A 16,914-nucleotide genomic window follows, 5' to 3' on the forward strand; every position below is an offset into this window, starting at 1 on the left:
CATCTGTACAGACCGCATCATCTTACTACACCCGCAATACTACATCTGTACAGACCGCATCATCTTACTACACCCGCAATACTACATCTGTACAGACCGCATCATCTTACTACACCCGCACTACTACATCTGTACAGACCGCGTCATCTTACTACACCCGCACTACTACATCTGTACAGACCGTGTCATCTTACTACACCCGCACTACATCTGTACAGACCGCACCATCTTACTACACCCGCATTGCTACATCTGTACAGACCGCGTCATCTTACTACACCCGCACTACTACATCTGTACAGACCGCGTCATCTTACTACACCTGCACTACTACATCTGTACAGACCGCGTCATCTTACTACACCCGCACTACTACATCTGTACAGACCGCGTCATCTTACTACACCCGCACTACTACATCTGTACAGACCGCGTCATCTTACTACACCCGCACTACATCTGTACAGACCGCGTCATCTTACTACACCCGCACTACATCTGTACAGACCGCGCCATCTTACTACACCCGCACTACTACATCTGTACAGACCGCATCATCTTACTACACCCGCACTACTACATCTGTACAGACCGCGCCATCTTACTACACCCGCACTACTACATCTGTACAGACCGCGTCATCTTACTACACCCGCACTACTACATCTGTACAGACCGCGTCATCTTACTACACCCGCACTACTACATCTGTACAGACCGCGTCATCTTACTACACCCGCACTACTACATCTGTACAGACCGCGTCATCTTACTACACCCGCACTACTACATCTGTACAGACCGCGTCATCTTACTACACCCGCACTACTACATCTGTACAGACCGCGTCATCTTACTACACCCGCACTACTACATCTGTACAGACCGCGTCATCTTACTACACCCACACTACTACATCTGTACAGACCGCGTCATCTTACTACACCCGCACTACATCTGTACAGACCGCGCCATCTTACTACACCCGCACTTCTACATCTGTACAGACCGCATCATCTTACTACACCCGCACTACTACATCTGTACAGACCGCGTCATCTTACTACACCCGCACTACTACATCTGTACAGACCGCATCATCTTACTACACCCGCACTACTACATCTGTACAGACTGCGCCATCTTACTACACCCACACTACTACATCTGTACAGACCGCGCCATCTTACTACACCCGCACTACTACATCTGTACAGACCGCGTCATCTTACTACACCCGCACTACTACATCTGTACAGACCGCGTCATCTTACTACACCCGCACTACTACATCTGTACAGACCGCGTCATCTTACTACACCCGCACTACTACATCTGTACAGACCGCGTCATCTTACTACACCCACACTACTACATCTGTACAGACCGCGTCATCTTACTACACCCGCACTACTACATCTGTACAGACCGCGTCATCTTACTACACCCGCACTACTACATCTGTACAGACCGCGTCATCTTACTACACCCGCACTACTACATCTGTACAGACCGCGTCATCTTACTACACCCGCACTACATCTGTACAGACCGCGTCATCTTACTACACCCACACTACATCTGTACAGACCGCGTCATCTTACTACACCCGCACTACTACATCTGTACAGACCGCGTCATCTTACTACACCCGCACTACTACATCTGTACAGACCGCGTCATCTTACTACACCCGTACTACTACATCTGTACAGATCGCGTCATCTTACTACACCCGCACTACATCTGTACAGACCACGCCATCTTACTACACCCGCACTACATCTGTACAGACCGCGTCATCTTACTACACCCACACTACTACATCTGTACAGACCGCGTCATCTTACTACACCCGCACTACTACATCTGTACAGACCGCGTCATCTTACTACACCCGCACTACTACATCTGTACAGACCGCGTCATCTTACTACACCCGCACTACTACATCTGTACAGACCGCGCCATCTTACTACACCCGCACTACTACATCTGTACAGACCGCGCCATCTTACTACACCCGTACTACTACATCTGTACAGACCGCGTCATCTTACTACACCCACACTACTACATCTGTACAGACCGCGTCATCTTACTACACCCGCACTACTACATCTGTACAGACCGCGTCATCTTACTACACCCGCACTACTACATCTGTACAGACCACGCCATCTTACTACACCCGCACTACTACATCTGTACAGACCGCGTCATCTTACTACACCCGCACTACTACATCTGTACAGACCGCGTCATCTTACTACACCCGCACTACTACATCTGTACAGACCGCGCCATCTTACTACACCCGCACTACTACATCTGTACAGACCGCACCATCTTACTACACCCGCACTACTACATCTGTACAGACCGCGTCATCTTACTACACCCGTACTACTACATCTGTACAGATCGCGTCATCTTACTACACCCGCACTACATCTGTACAGACCGCGCCATCTTACTACACCCGCACTACATCTGTACAGACCGCGTCATCTTACTACACCCACACTACTACATCTGTACAGACCGCGTCATCTTACTACACCCGCACTACTACATCTGTACAGACCGCGTCATCTTACTACACCCGTACTACTACATCTGTACAGACCGCGTCATCTTACTACACCCACACTACTACATCTGTACAGACCGCGTCATCTTACTACACCCGCACTACTACATCTGTACAGACCGCGTCATCTTACTACACCCGCACTACATCTGTACAGACCGCGTCATCTTACTACACCCGCACTACTACATCTGTACAGACCGCGTCATCTTACTACACCCGCACTACATCTGTACAGACCGCACCATCTTACTACACCCGCACTACATCTGTACAGACCGCGTCATCTTACTACACCCACACTACTACATCTGTACAGACCGCGTCATCTTACTACACCCGCACTACTACATCTGTACAGACCGCGTCATCTTACTACACCCGCACTACATCTGTACAGACCGCGCCATCTTACTACACCCGCACTACTACATCTGTACAGACCGCGTCATCTTACTACACCCGCACTACTACATCTGTACAGACCGCGTCATCTTACTACACCCGCACTACTACATCTGTACAGACCGCGCCATCTTACTACACCCGCACTACTACATCTGTACAGACCGCACCATCTTACTACACCCGCACTACTACATCTGTACAGACCGCGTCATCTTACTACACCCGCACTACTACATCTGTACAGACCGCGTCATCTTACTACACCCGCACTACTACATCTGTACAGACCGCGCCATCTTACTACACCCGCACTACTACATCTGTACAGACCGCGTCATCTTACTACACCCGCACTACATCTGTACAGACCGCGTCATCTTACTACACCCACACTACATCTGTACAGACCGCGTCATCTTACTACACCCGCACTACTACATCTGTACAGACCGTGTCATCTTACTACACCCGCACTACTACATCTGTACAGACCGCGTCATCTTACTACACCCGCACTACATCTGTACAGACCGCGTCATCTTACTACACCCACACTACATCTGTACACACCGCGTCATCTTACTACACCCGCACTACTACATCTGTACAGACCGCGTCATCTTACTACACCCGCACTACTACATCTGTACAGACCGCGCCATCTTACTACACCCGCACTACTACATCTGTACAGACCGCGTCATCTTACTACACCCACACTACATCTGTACAGACCGCGCCATCTTACTACACCCGCACTACTACATCTGTACAGACCGCGCCATCTTACTACACCCGCACTACATCTGTACAGACCGCGTCATCTTACTACACCCACACTACATCTGTACAGACCGCATCATCTTACTACACCCGCACTACTACATCTGTACAGACCGCGTCATCTTACTACACCCGCACTACATCTGTACAGACCGCATCATCTTACTACACCCGCACTACTACATCTGTACAGACCGCGTCATCTTACTACACCCGCACTACTACATCTGTACAGACCGTGTCATCTTACTACACCCGCACAACTACATCTGCACAGACCGCGCCATCTTACTACACCCGCACTACATCTGTACAGACCGCGTCATCTTACTACACCCGCACTACTACATCTGTACAGACCGCACCATCTTACTACACCCGCACCACTACATCTGTACAGACCGCGCCATCTTACTACACCCGCACTACTACATCTGTACAGACCGCGTCATCTTACTACACCCGCACTACTACATCTGTACAGACCGTGTCATCTTACTACACCCGCACAACTACATCTGTACAGACCGCGCCATCTTACTACACCCGCACTACATCTGTACAGACCGCGTCATCTTACTACACCCGCACCACTACATCTGTACAGACCGCACCATCTTACTACACCCGCACCACTACATCTGTACAGACCGCGCCATCTTACTACACCCGCACTACTACATCTGTACAGACCGTGTCATCTTACTACACCCGCACAACTACATCTGTACAGACCGCGCCATCTTACTACACCCGCACTACATCTGTACAGACCGCGTCATCTTACTACACCCACACTACTACATCTGTACAGACCGCACCATCTTACTACACCCGCACCACTACATCTGTACAGACCGCGCCATCTTACTACACCCGCACTACTACATCTGTACAGACCGCGTCATCTTACTACACCCGCACTACTACATCTGTACAGACCGCGTCATCTTACTACACCCGCACTACTACATCTGTACAGACCACGCCTTCTTACTACACCCGCACTACATCTGTACAGACCGCGCCATCTTACTACACCCGCACTACTACATCTGTACAGACCGCGCCATCTTACTACACCTGCACTACTACATCTGTACAGACCGCGCCATCTTACTACACCCGCACTACATCTGTACAGACCGCGTCATCTTACTACACCCGCACTACTACATCTGTACAGACCGCGTCATCTTACTACACCCGCACTACTACATCTGTACAGACCGCGTCATCTTACTACACCCGCACTACATCTGTACAGACCGCACCATCTTACTACACCCGCACTACTACATCTGTACAGACCGCGTCATCTTACTACACCCGCACTACTACATCTGTACAGACCGCGTCATCTTACTACACCGCACTACTACATCTGTACAGACCGCGTCATCTTACTACACCGCACTACATCTGTACAGACCGCGTCATCTTACTACACCCGCACTACATCTGTACAGACCGCGTCATCTTACTACACCCGCACTACTACATCTGTACAGACCGCGTCATCTTACTACACCCGCACTACTACATCTGTACAGACCGCGTCATCTTACTACACCCGCACTACATCTGTACAGACCGCACCATCTTACTACACCCGCACTACTACATCTGTACAGACCGCGTCATCTTACTACACCGCACTACATCTGTACAGACCGCGCCATCTTACTACACCCGCACTACATCTGTACAGACCGCGTCATCTTACTACACCCGCACTACTACATCTGTACAGACCGCGTCATCTTACTACACCCGCACTACTACATCTGTACAGACCGCGTCATCTTACTACACCCGCACTACATCTGTACAGACCGCACCATCTTACTACACCCGCACTACTACATCTGTACAGACCGCGTCATCTTACTACACCCGCACTACTACATCTGTACAGACCGCGTCATCTTACTACACCGCACTACTACATCTGTACAGACCGCGCCATCTTACTACACCCACACTACTACATCTGTACAGACCGCGTCATCTTACTACACCGCACTACTACATCTGTACAGACCGCGCCATCTTACTACACCCACACTACTACATCTGTACAGACCGCGTCATCTTACTACACCCGCACTACTACATCTGTACAGACCGCGTCATCTTACTACACCCGCACTACATCTGTACAGACCGTGTCATCTTACTACACCCACACTACTACATCTGTACAGACCGCGTCATCTTACTACACCCGCACTACATCTGTACAGACCGCGTCATCTTACTACACCCGCACTACATCTGTACAGACCGCGTCATCTTACTACACCCGCACTACATCTGTACAGACCGCACCATCTTACTACACCCGCACTACTACATCTGTACAGACCGCGTCATCTTACTGCACCCGCACTACTACATCTGTACAGACCGCGTCATCTTACTACACCCGTACTACTACATCTGTACAGACCGCACCATCTTACTACACCCGCACTACATCTGTACAGACCGCACCATCTTACTACACCCGCACTACTACATCTGTACAGACCGCGTCATCTTACTACACCCGCACTACTACATCTGTACAGACCGCACCATCTTACTACACCCGCACTACTACATCTGTACAGACCGCGTCATCTTACTACACCCGTACTACTACATCTGTACAGACCGCACCATCTTACTACACCCGCACTACATCTGTACAGACCGCACCATCTTACTACACCCGCACTACTACATCTGTACAGACCGCGTCATCTTACTACACCCGTACTACTACATCTGTACAGACCGCGTCATCTTACTACACCCGCCCTACTACATCTGTACAGACCGCGTCATCTTACTACACCCGCACTACTACATCTGTACAGACCGCGTCATCTTACTAGACCCGCACTACTACATCTGTACAGACCGCGTCATCTTACTACACCCGCACTACATCTGTACAGACCGCATCATCTTACTACACCCGCAATACTACATCTGTACAGACCGCATCATCTTACTACACCCGCACTACTACATCTGTACAGACCGCATCATCTTACTACACCCGCACTACTACATCTGTACAGACCGCGTCATCTTACTACACCCGCACTACTACATCTGTACAGACTGCGCCATCTTACTACACCCGCACTACATCTGTACAGACCGCACCATCTTACTACACCCGCATTGCTACATCTGTACAGACCGCGTCATCTTACTACACCCGCACTACTACATCTGTACAGACCGCGTCATCTTACTACACCTGCACTACTACATCTGTACAGACCGCGTCATCTTACTACACCCGCACTACTACATCTGTACAGACCGCGTCATCTTACTACACCCGCACTACTACATCTGTACAGACCGCGTCATCTTACTACACCCGCACTACATCTGTACAGACCGCGTCATCTTACTACACCCGCACTACATCTGTACAGACCGCACCATCTTACTACACCCGCACTACTACATCTGTACAGACCGCGTCATCTTACTGCACCCGCACTACTACATCTGTAGAGACCGCGTCATCTTACTACACCCGTACTACTACATCTGTACAGACCGCGTCATCTTACTACACCCGTACTACTACATCTGTACAGACCGCACCATCTTACTACACCCGCACTACATCTGTACAGACCGCACCATCTTACTACACCCGCACTACTACATCTGTACAGACCGCGTCATCTTACTACACCCGCACTACTACATCTGTACAGACCGCACCATCTTACTACACCCGCACTACTACATCTGTACAGACCGCGTCATCTTACTACACCCGTACTACTACATCTGTACAGACCGCACCATCTTACTACACCCGCACTACATCTGTACAGACCGCACCATCTTACTACACCCGCACTACTACATCTGTACAGACCGCGTCATCTTACTACACCCGCACTACTACATCTGTACAGACCGTGTCATCTTACTACACCCGCACTACATCTGTACAGACCGCACCATCTTACTACACCCGCACTACTACATCTGTACAGACCGCGTCATCTTACTACACCCGTACTACTACATCTGTACAGACCGCGTCATCTTACTACACCCGCCCTACTACATCTGTACAGACCGCGTCATCTTACTACACCCGCACTACTACATCTGTACAGACCGCGTCATCTTACTACACCTGCACTACTACATCTGTACAGACCGCGTCATCTTACTACACCCGCACTACTACATCTGTACAGACCGCGTCATCTTACTACACCCGCACTACATCTGTACAGACCGCGCCATCTTACTACACCCGCACTACATCTGTACAGACCGCGCCATCTTACTACACCCGCACTACTACATCTGTACAGACCGCATCATCTTACTACACCCGCACTACTACATCTGTACAGACCGCGCCATCTTACTACACCCGCACTACTACATCTGTACAGACCGCATCATCTTACTACACCCGCACTACTACATCTGTACAGACCGCGCCATCTTACTACACCCGCACTACTACATCTGTACAGACCGCGTCATGTTACTACACCCACACTACTACATCTGTACAGACCGCGTCATCTTACTACACCCGCACTACTACATCTGTACAGACCGCGTCATCTTACTACACCCGCACTACTACATCTGTACAGACCGCGTCATCTTACTACACCCGCACTACTACATCTGTACAGACCGCGTCATCTTACTACACCCACACTACTACATCTGTACAGATCGCGTCATCTTACTACACCCGCACTACTACATCTGTACAGACTGCGCCATCTTACTACACCCGCACTACTACATCTGTACAGACCGCGTCATCTTACTACACCCGTACTACTACATCTGTACAGACCGCGTCATCTTACTACACCCGTACTACTACATCTGTACAGACCGCGTCATCTTACTACACCCACACTACTACATCTGTACAGACCGCGTCATCTTACTACACCCGCACTACTACATCTGTACAGACCGCGTCATCTTACTACACCCGCACTACATCTGTACAGACCGCGCCATCTTACTACACCCGCACTACTACATCTGTACAGACCGCGTCATCTTACTACACCCGCACTACTACATCTGTACAGACCGCGTCATCTTACTACACCCGCACTACTACATCTGTACAGACCGCACCATCTTACTACACCCGCACTACATCTGTACAGACCGCGTCATCTTACTACACCCACACTACTACATCTGTACAGACCGCGTCATCTTACTACACCCGCACTACTACATCTGTACAGACCGCGTCATCTTACTACACCCGTACTACTACATCTGTACAGACCGCGTCATCTTACTACACCCACACTACTACATCTGTACAGACCGCGTCATCTTACTACACCCGCACTACTACATCTGTACAGACCGCGTCATCTTACTACACCCGTACTACTACATCTGTACAGACCGCGTCATCTTACTACACCCGCACTACATCTGTACAGACCGCGTCATCTTACTACACCCGCAATACTACATCTGTACAGACCGCGCCATCTTACTACACCCGCACTACTACATCTGTACAGACCGCGTCATCTTACTACACCCGCACTACATCTGTACAGACCGCACCATCTTACTACACCCGCACTACATCTGTACAGACCGCGTCATCTTACTACACCCGCACTACATCTGTACAGACCGCGTCATCTTACTACACCCGCACTACTACATCTGTACAGACCACGTCATCTTACTACACCCGTACTACTACATCTGTACAGACCGCGTCATCTTACTACACCCGCACTACTACATCTGTACAGACCGCGTCATCTTACTACACCCGCACTACTACATCTGTACAGACCGCGTCATCTTACTACACCCACACTACTACATCTGTACAGACCGCGTCATCTTACTACACCCGCACTACTACATCTGTACAGACCGCGTCATCTTACTACACCCGCACTACTACATCTGTACAGACCGCGCCATCTTACTACACCCGCACTACTACATCTGTACAGACCGCGTCATCTTACTACACCCGCACTACTACATCTGTACAGACCGCGTCATCTTACTACACCCGCACTACTACATCTGTACAGACCGCGCCATCTTACTACACCCGCACTACTACATCTGTACAGACCGCACCATCTTACTACACCCGCACTACTACATCTGTACAGACCGCGTCATCTTACTACACCCGCACTACTACATCTGTACAGACCGCGTCATCTTACTACACCCGCACTACTACATCTGTACAGACCGCGCCATCTTACTACACCCGCACTACTACATCTGTACAGACCGCGTCATCTTACTACACCCGCACTACATCTGTACAGACCGCGTCATCTTACTACACCCACACTACATCTGTACAGACCGCGTCATCTTACTACACCCGCACTACTACATCTGTACAGACCGCGTCATCTTACTACACCCGCACTACTACATCTGTACAGACCGCGTCATCTTACTACACCCGCACTACTACATCTGTACAGACCGCGTCATCTTACTACACCCGCACTACTACATCTGTACAGACCGCACCATCTTACTACACCCGCACTACTACATCTGTACAGACCGCGTCATCTTACTACACCCGCACTACTACATCTGTACAGACCGTGTCATCTTACTACACCCGCACTACTACATCTGTACAGACCGCACCATCTTACTACACCCGCACTACTACATCTGTACAGACCGCGTCATCTTACTACACCCGCACTACTACATCTGTACAGACCGCGTCATCTTACTACACCCGCACTACTACATCTGTACAGACCGCGCCATCTTACTACACCCGCACTACTACATCTGTACAGACCGCGTCATCTTACTACACCCGCACTACATCTGTACAGACCGCACCATCTTACTACACCCGCACTACTACATCTGTACAGACCGCGCCATCTTACTACACCCGCACTACTACATCTGTACAGACCGCACCATCTTACTACACCCGCACTACTACATCTGTACAGACCGCGTCATCTTACTACACCCGCACTACTACATCTGTACAGACCGTGTCATCTTACTACACCCGCACTACTACATCTGTACAGACCGCACCATCTTACTACACCCGCACTGCTACATCTGTACAGACCGCGTCATCTTACTACACCCGCACTACTACATCTGTACAGACCGCGTCATCTTACTACACCCGCACTACTACATCTGTACAGACCGCGCCATCTTACTACACCCACACTACTACATCTGTACAGACCGCGTCATCTTACTACACCCGCACTACATCTGTACAGACCGCGTCATCTTACTACACCCACACTACATCTGTACAGACCGCGTCATCTTACTACACCCGCACTACTACATCTGTACAGACCGCGTCATCTTACTACACCCGCACTACTACATCTGTACAGACCGCGCCATCTTACTACACCCGCACTACTACATCTGTACAGACCGCGTCATCTTACTACACCCACACTACATCTGTACAGACCGCGCCATCTTACTACACCCGCACTACTACATCTGTACAGACCGCGCCATCTTACTACACCCGCACTACATCTGTACAGACCGCGTCATCTTACTACACCCACACTACTACATCTGTACAGACCGCGTCATCTTACTACACCCGCACTACTACATCTGTACAGACCGCGTCATCTTACTACACCCGCACTACTACATCTGTACAGACCGCGCCATCTTACTACACCCGCACTACATCTGTACAGACCGCGTCATCTTACTACACCCGCACTACATCTGTACAGACCGCGTCATCTTACTACACCCGCACTACTACATCTGTACAGACCGCGTCATCTTACTACACCCGCACTACTACATCTGTACAGACCACGCCTTCTTACTACACCCGCACTACATCTGTACAGACCGCGCCATCTTACTACACCCGCACTACTACATCTGTACAGACCGCGCCATCTTACTACACCTGCACTACTACATCTGTACAGACCGCGCCATCTTACTACACCCGCACTACATCTGTACAGACCGCGTCATCTTACTACACCCGCACTACTACATCTGTACAGACCGCGTCATCTTACTACACCCGCACTACATCTGTACAGACCGCGTCATCTTACTACACCGCACTACTACATCTGTACAGACCGCGCCATCTTACTACACCCACACTACTACATCTGTACAGACCGCGTCATCTTACTACACCCGCACTACTACATCTGTACAGACCGCGTCATCTTACTACACCCGCACTACATCTGTACAGACCGTGTCATCTTACTACACCCACACTACTACATCTGTACAGACCGCGTCATCTTACTACACCCGCACTACATCTGTACAGACCGCGTCATCTTACTACACCCGCACTACATCTGTACAGACCGCGTCATCTTACTACACCCGCACTACATCTGTACAGACCGCACCATCTTACTACACCCGCACTACTACATCTGTACAGACCGCGTCATCTTACTGCACCCGCACTACTACATCTGTACAGACCGCGTCATCTTACTACACCCGTACTACTACATCTGTACAGACCGCGTCATCTTACTACACCCGTACTACTACATCTGTACAGACCGCACCATCTTACTACACCCGCACTACATCTGTACAGACCGCACCATCTTACTACACCCGCACTACTACATCTGTACAGACCGCGTCATCTTACTACACCCGCACTACTACATCTGTACAGACCGCACCATCTTACTACACCCGCACTACTACATCTGTACAGACCGCGTCATCTTACTACACCCGTACTACTACATCTGTACAGACCGCACCATCTTACTACACCCGCACTACATCTGTACAGACCGCACCATCTTACTACACCCGCACTACTACATCTGTACAGACCGCGTCATCTTACTACACCCGCACTACTACATCTGTACAGACCGTGTCATCTTACTACACCCGCACTACATCTGTACAGACCGCACCATCTTACTACACCCGCACTACTACATCTGTACAGACCGCGTCATCTTACTACACCCGTACTACTACATCTGTACAGACCGCGTCATCTTACTACACCCGCACTACTACATCTGTACAGACCGCGTCATCTTACTAGACCCGCACTACTACATCTGTACAGACCGCGTCATCTTACTACATCCGCACTACATCTGTACAGACCGCGTCATCTTACTACACCCGCACTACATCTGTACAGACCGCATCATCTTACTACACCCGCAATACTACATCTGTACAGACCGCATCATCTTACTACACCCGCACTACTACATCTGTACAGACCGCGTCATCTTACTACACCCGCACTACTACATCTGTACAGACCGTGTCATCTTACTACACCCGCACTACATCTGTACAGACCGCACCATCTTACTACACCCGCATTGCTACATCTGTACAGACCGCGTCATCTTACTACACCCGCACTACTACATCTGTACAGACCGCGTCATCTTACTACACCTGCACTACTACATCTGTACAGACCGCGTCATCTTACTACACCCGCACTACTACATCTGTACAGACCGCGTCATCTTACTACACCCGCACTACTACATCTGTACAGACCGCGTCATCTTACTACACCCGCACTACATCTGTACAGACCACGTCATCTTACTACACCCGCACTACATCTGTACAGACCGCGCCATCTTACTACACCCGCACTACTACATCTGTACAGACCGCATCATCTTACTACACCCGCACTACTACATCTGTACAGACCGCGCCATCTTACTACACCCGCACTACTACATCTGTACAGACCGCGTCATCTTACTACACCCGCACTACTACATCTGTACAGACCGCGTCATCTTACTACACCCGCACTACTACATCTGTACAGACCGCGTCATCTTACTACACCCGCACTACTACATCTGTACAGACCGCGTCATCTTACTACACCCGCACTACTACATCTGTACAGACCGCGTCATCTTACTACACCCGCACTACTACATCTGTACAGACCGCGTCATCTTACTACACCCGCACTACTACATCTGTACAGACCGCGTCATCTTACTACACCCACACTACTACATCTGTACAGACCGCGTCATCTTACTACACCCGCACTACATCTGTACAGACCGCGCCATCTTACTACACCCGCACTTCTACATCTGTACAGACCGCATCATCTTACTACACCCGCACTACTACATCTGTACAGACCGCGTCATCTTACTACACCCGCACTACTACATCTGTACAGACCGCATCATCTTACTACACCCGCACTACTACATCTGTACAGACTGCGCCATCTTACTACACCCACACTACTACATCTGTACAGACCGCGCCATCTTACTACACCCGCACTACTACATCTGTACAGACCGCGTCATCTTACTACACCCGCACTACTACATCTGTACAGACCGCGTCATCTTACTACACCCGCACTACTACATCTGTACAGACCGCGTCATCTTACTACACCCGCACTACTACATCTGTACAGACCGCGTCATCTTACTACAGCCGCACTACTACATCTGTACAGACCGCGTCATCTTACTACACCTGCACTACTACATCTGTACAGACCGTGTCATCTTACTACACCCGCACTACATCTGTACAGACCGCGCCATCTTACTACACCCGCACTACTACATCTGTACAGACCGCGTCATCTCACTACACCCGCAATACTACATCTGTACAGACCGCGTCATCTTACTACACCCGCACTACATCTGTACAGACCACGTCATCTTACTACACCCGCACTACTACATCTGTACAGACCGCGTCATCTTACTACACCCGCACTACATCTGTACAGACCACGTCATCTTACTACACCCGCACTACTACATCTGTACAGACCGCGTCATCTTACTACACCCGCACTACATCTGTACAGACCGCGTCATCTTACTACACCCGCACTACATCTGTACAGACCGCGTCATCTTACTACACCCGCACTACTACATCTGTACAGACCGCGCCATCTTACTACACCCGCACTACATCTGTACAGACCGCGTCATCTTACTACACCCGCACTACATCTGTACAGACCGCGTCATCTTGCTACACCCACACTACATCTGTACAGACCGCGTCATCTTACTACACCCGCACTACTACATCTGTACAGACCGCGCCATCTTACTACACCCGCACTACTACATCTGTACAGACCGCGTCATCTTACTACACCCGCACTACTACATCTGTACAGACCGCGTCATCTTACTACACCCACACTACTACATCTGTACAGACCGCGTCATCTTACTACACCCGCACTACTACATCTGTACAGACCGCGTCATCTTACTACACCCGTACTACTACATCTGTACAGACCGCGTCATCTTACTACACCCACACTACTACATCTGTACAGATCGTGTCATCTTACTACACCCGCACTACTACATCTGTACAGACCGCGTCATCTTACTACACCCGTACTACTACATCTGTACAGACCGCGTCATCTTACTACACCCACACTACTACATCTGTACAGACCGCGTCATCTTACTACACCCGCACTACTACATCTGTACAGACCGCGTCATCTTACTACACCCGCACTACTACATCTGTACAGACCGCGTCATCTTACTACACCCGCACTACTACATCTGTACAGACCGCGTCATCTTACTACACCCGCACTACATCTGTACAGACCGCGTCATCTTACTACACCCACACTACATCTGTACAGACCGCGTCATCTTACTACACCCGCACTACTACATCTGTACAGACCGCGTCATCTTACTACACCCGCACTACTACATCTGTACAGACCGCGTCATCTTACTACACCCGTACTACTACATCTGTACAGACCGCGTCATCTTACTACACCCACACTACATCTGTACAGACCACGCCATCTTACTACACCCGCACTACATCTGTACAGACCGCGTCATCTTACTACACCCACACTACTACATCTGTACAGACCGCGTCATCTTACTACACCCGCACTACTACATCTGTACAGACCGCGTCATCTTACTACACCCGTACTACTACATCTGTACAGACCGCGTCATCTTACTACACCCACACTACTACATCTGTACAGACCGCGTCATCTTACTACACCCGCACTACTACATCTGTACAGACCGCGTCATCTTACTACACCCGCACTACTACATCTGTACAGACCGCGCCATCTTACTACACCCGCACTACTACATCTGTACAGACCGCGTCATCTTACTACACCCGCACTACTACATCTGTACAGACCGCGTCATCTTACTACACCCGCACTACTACATCTGTACAGACCGCGCCATCTTACTACACCCGCACTACTACATCTGTACAGACCGCACCATCTTACTACACCCGCACTACTACATCTGTACAGACCGCGTCATCTTACTACACCCGCACTACTACATCTGTACAGACCGCGTCATCTTACTACACCCGCACTACTACATCTGTACAGACCGCGCCATCTTACTACACCCGCACTACTACATCTGTACAGACCGCGTCATCTTACTACACCCGCACTACATCTGTACAGACCGCGTCATCTTACTACACCCACACTACATCTGTACAGACCGCGTCATCTTACTACACCCGCACTACTACATCTGTACAGACCGCGTCATCTTACTACACCCGCACTACTACATCTGTACAGACCGCGTCATCTTACTACACCCGCACTACTACATCTGTACAGACCGCGCCATCTTACTACACCCGCCCTACTACATCTGTACAGACCGCGTCATCTTACTACACCCGCACTACTACATCTGTACAGACCGCGTCATCTTACTAGACCCGCACTACTACATCTGTACAGACCGCGTCATCTCACTACACCCGCACTACATCTGTACAGACCGCGTCATCTTACTACACCCGCACTACATCTGTACAGACCGCATCATCTTACTACACCCGCAATACTACATCTGTACAGACCGCATCATCTTACTACACCCGCACTACTACATCTGTACAGACCGCGTCATCTTACTACACCCGCACTACTACATCTGTACAGACCGCGTCATCTTACTACACCCGCACTACATCTGTACAGACCGCACCATCTTACTACACCC

This window comes from Ranitomeya variabilis, chromosome 2, assembly GCF_051348905.1.
Source record: "Ranitomeya variabilis isolate aRanVar5 chromosome 2, aRanVar5.hap1, whole genome shotgun sequence".
Lineage (NCBI taxonomy): Eukaryota > Metazoa > Chordata > Amphibia > Anura > Dendrobatidae > Ranitomeya > Ranitomeya variabilis.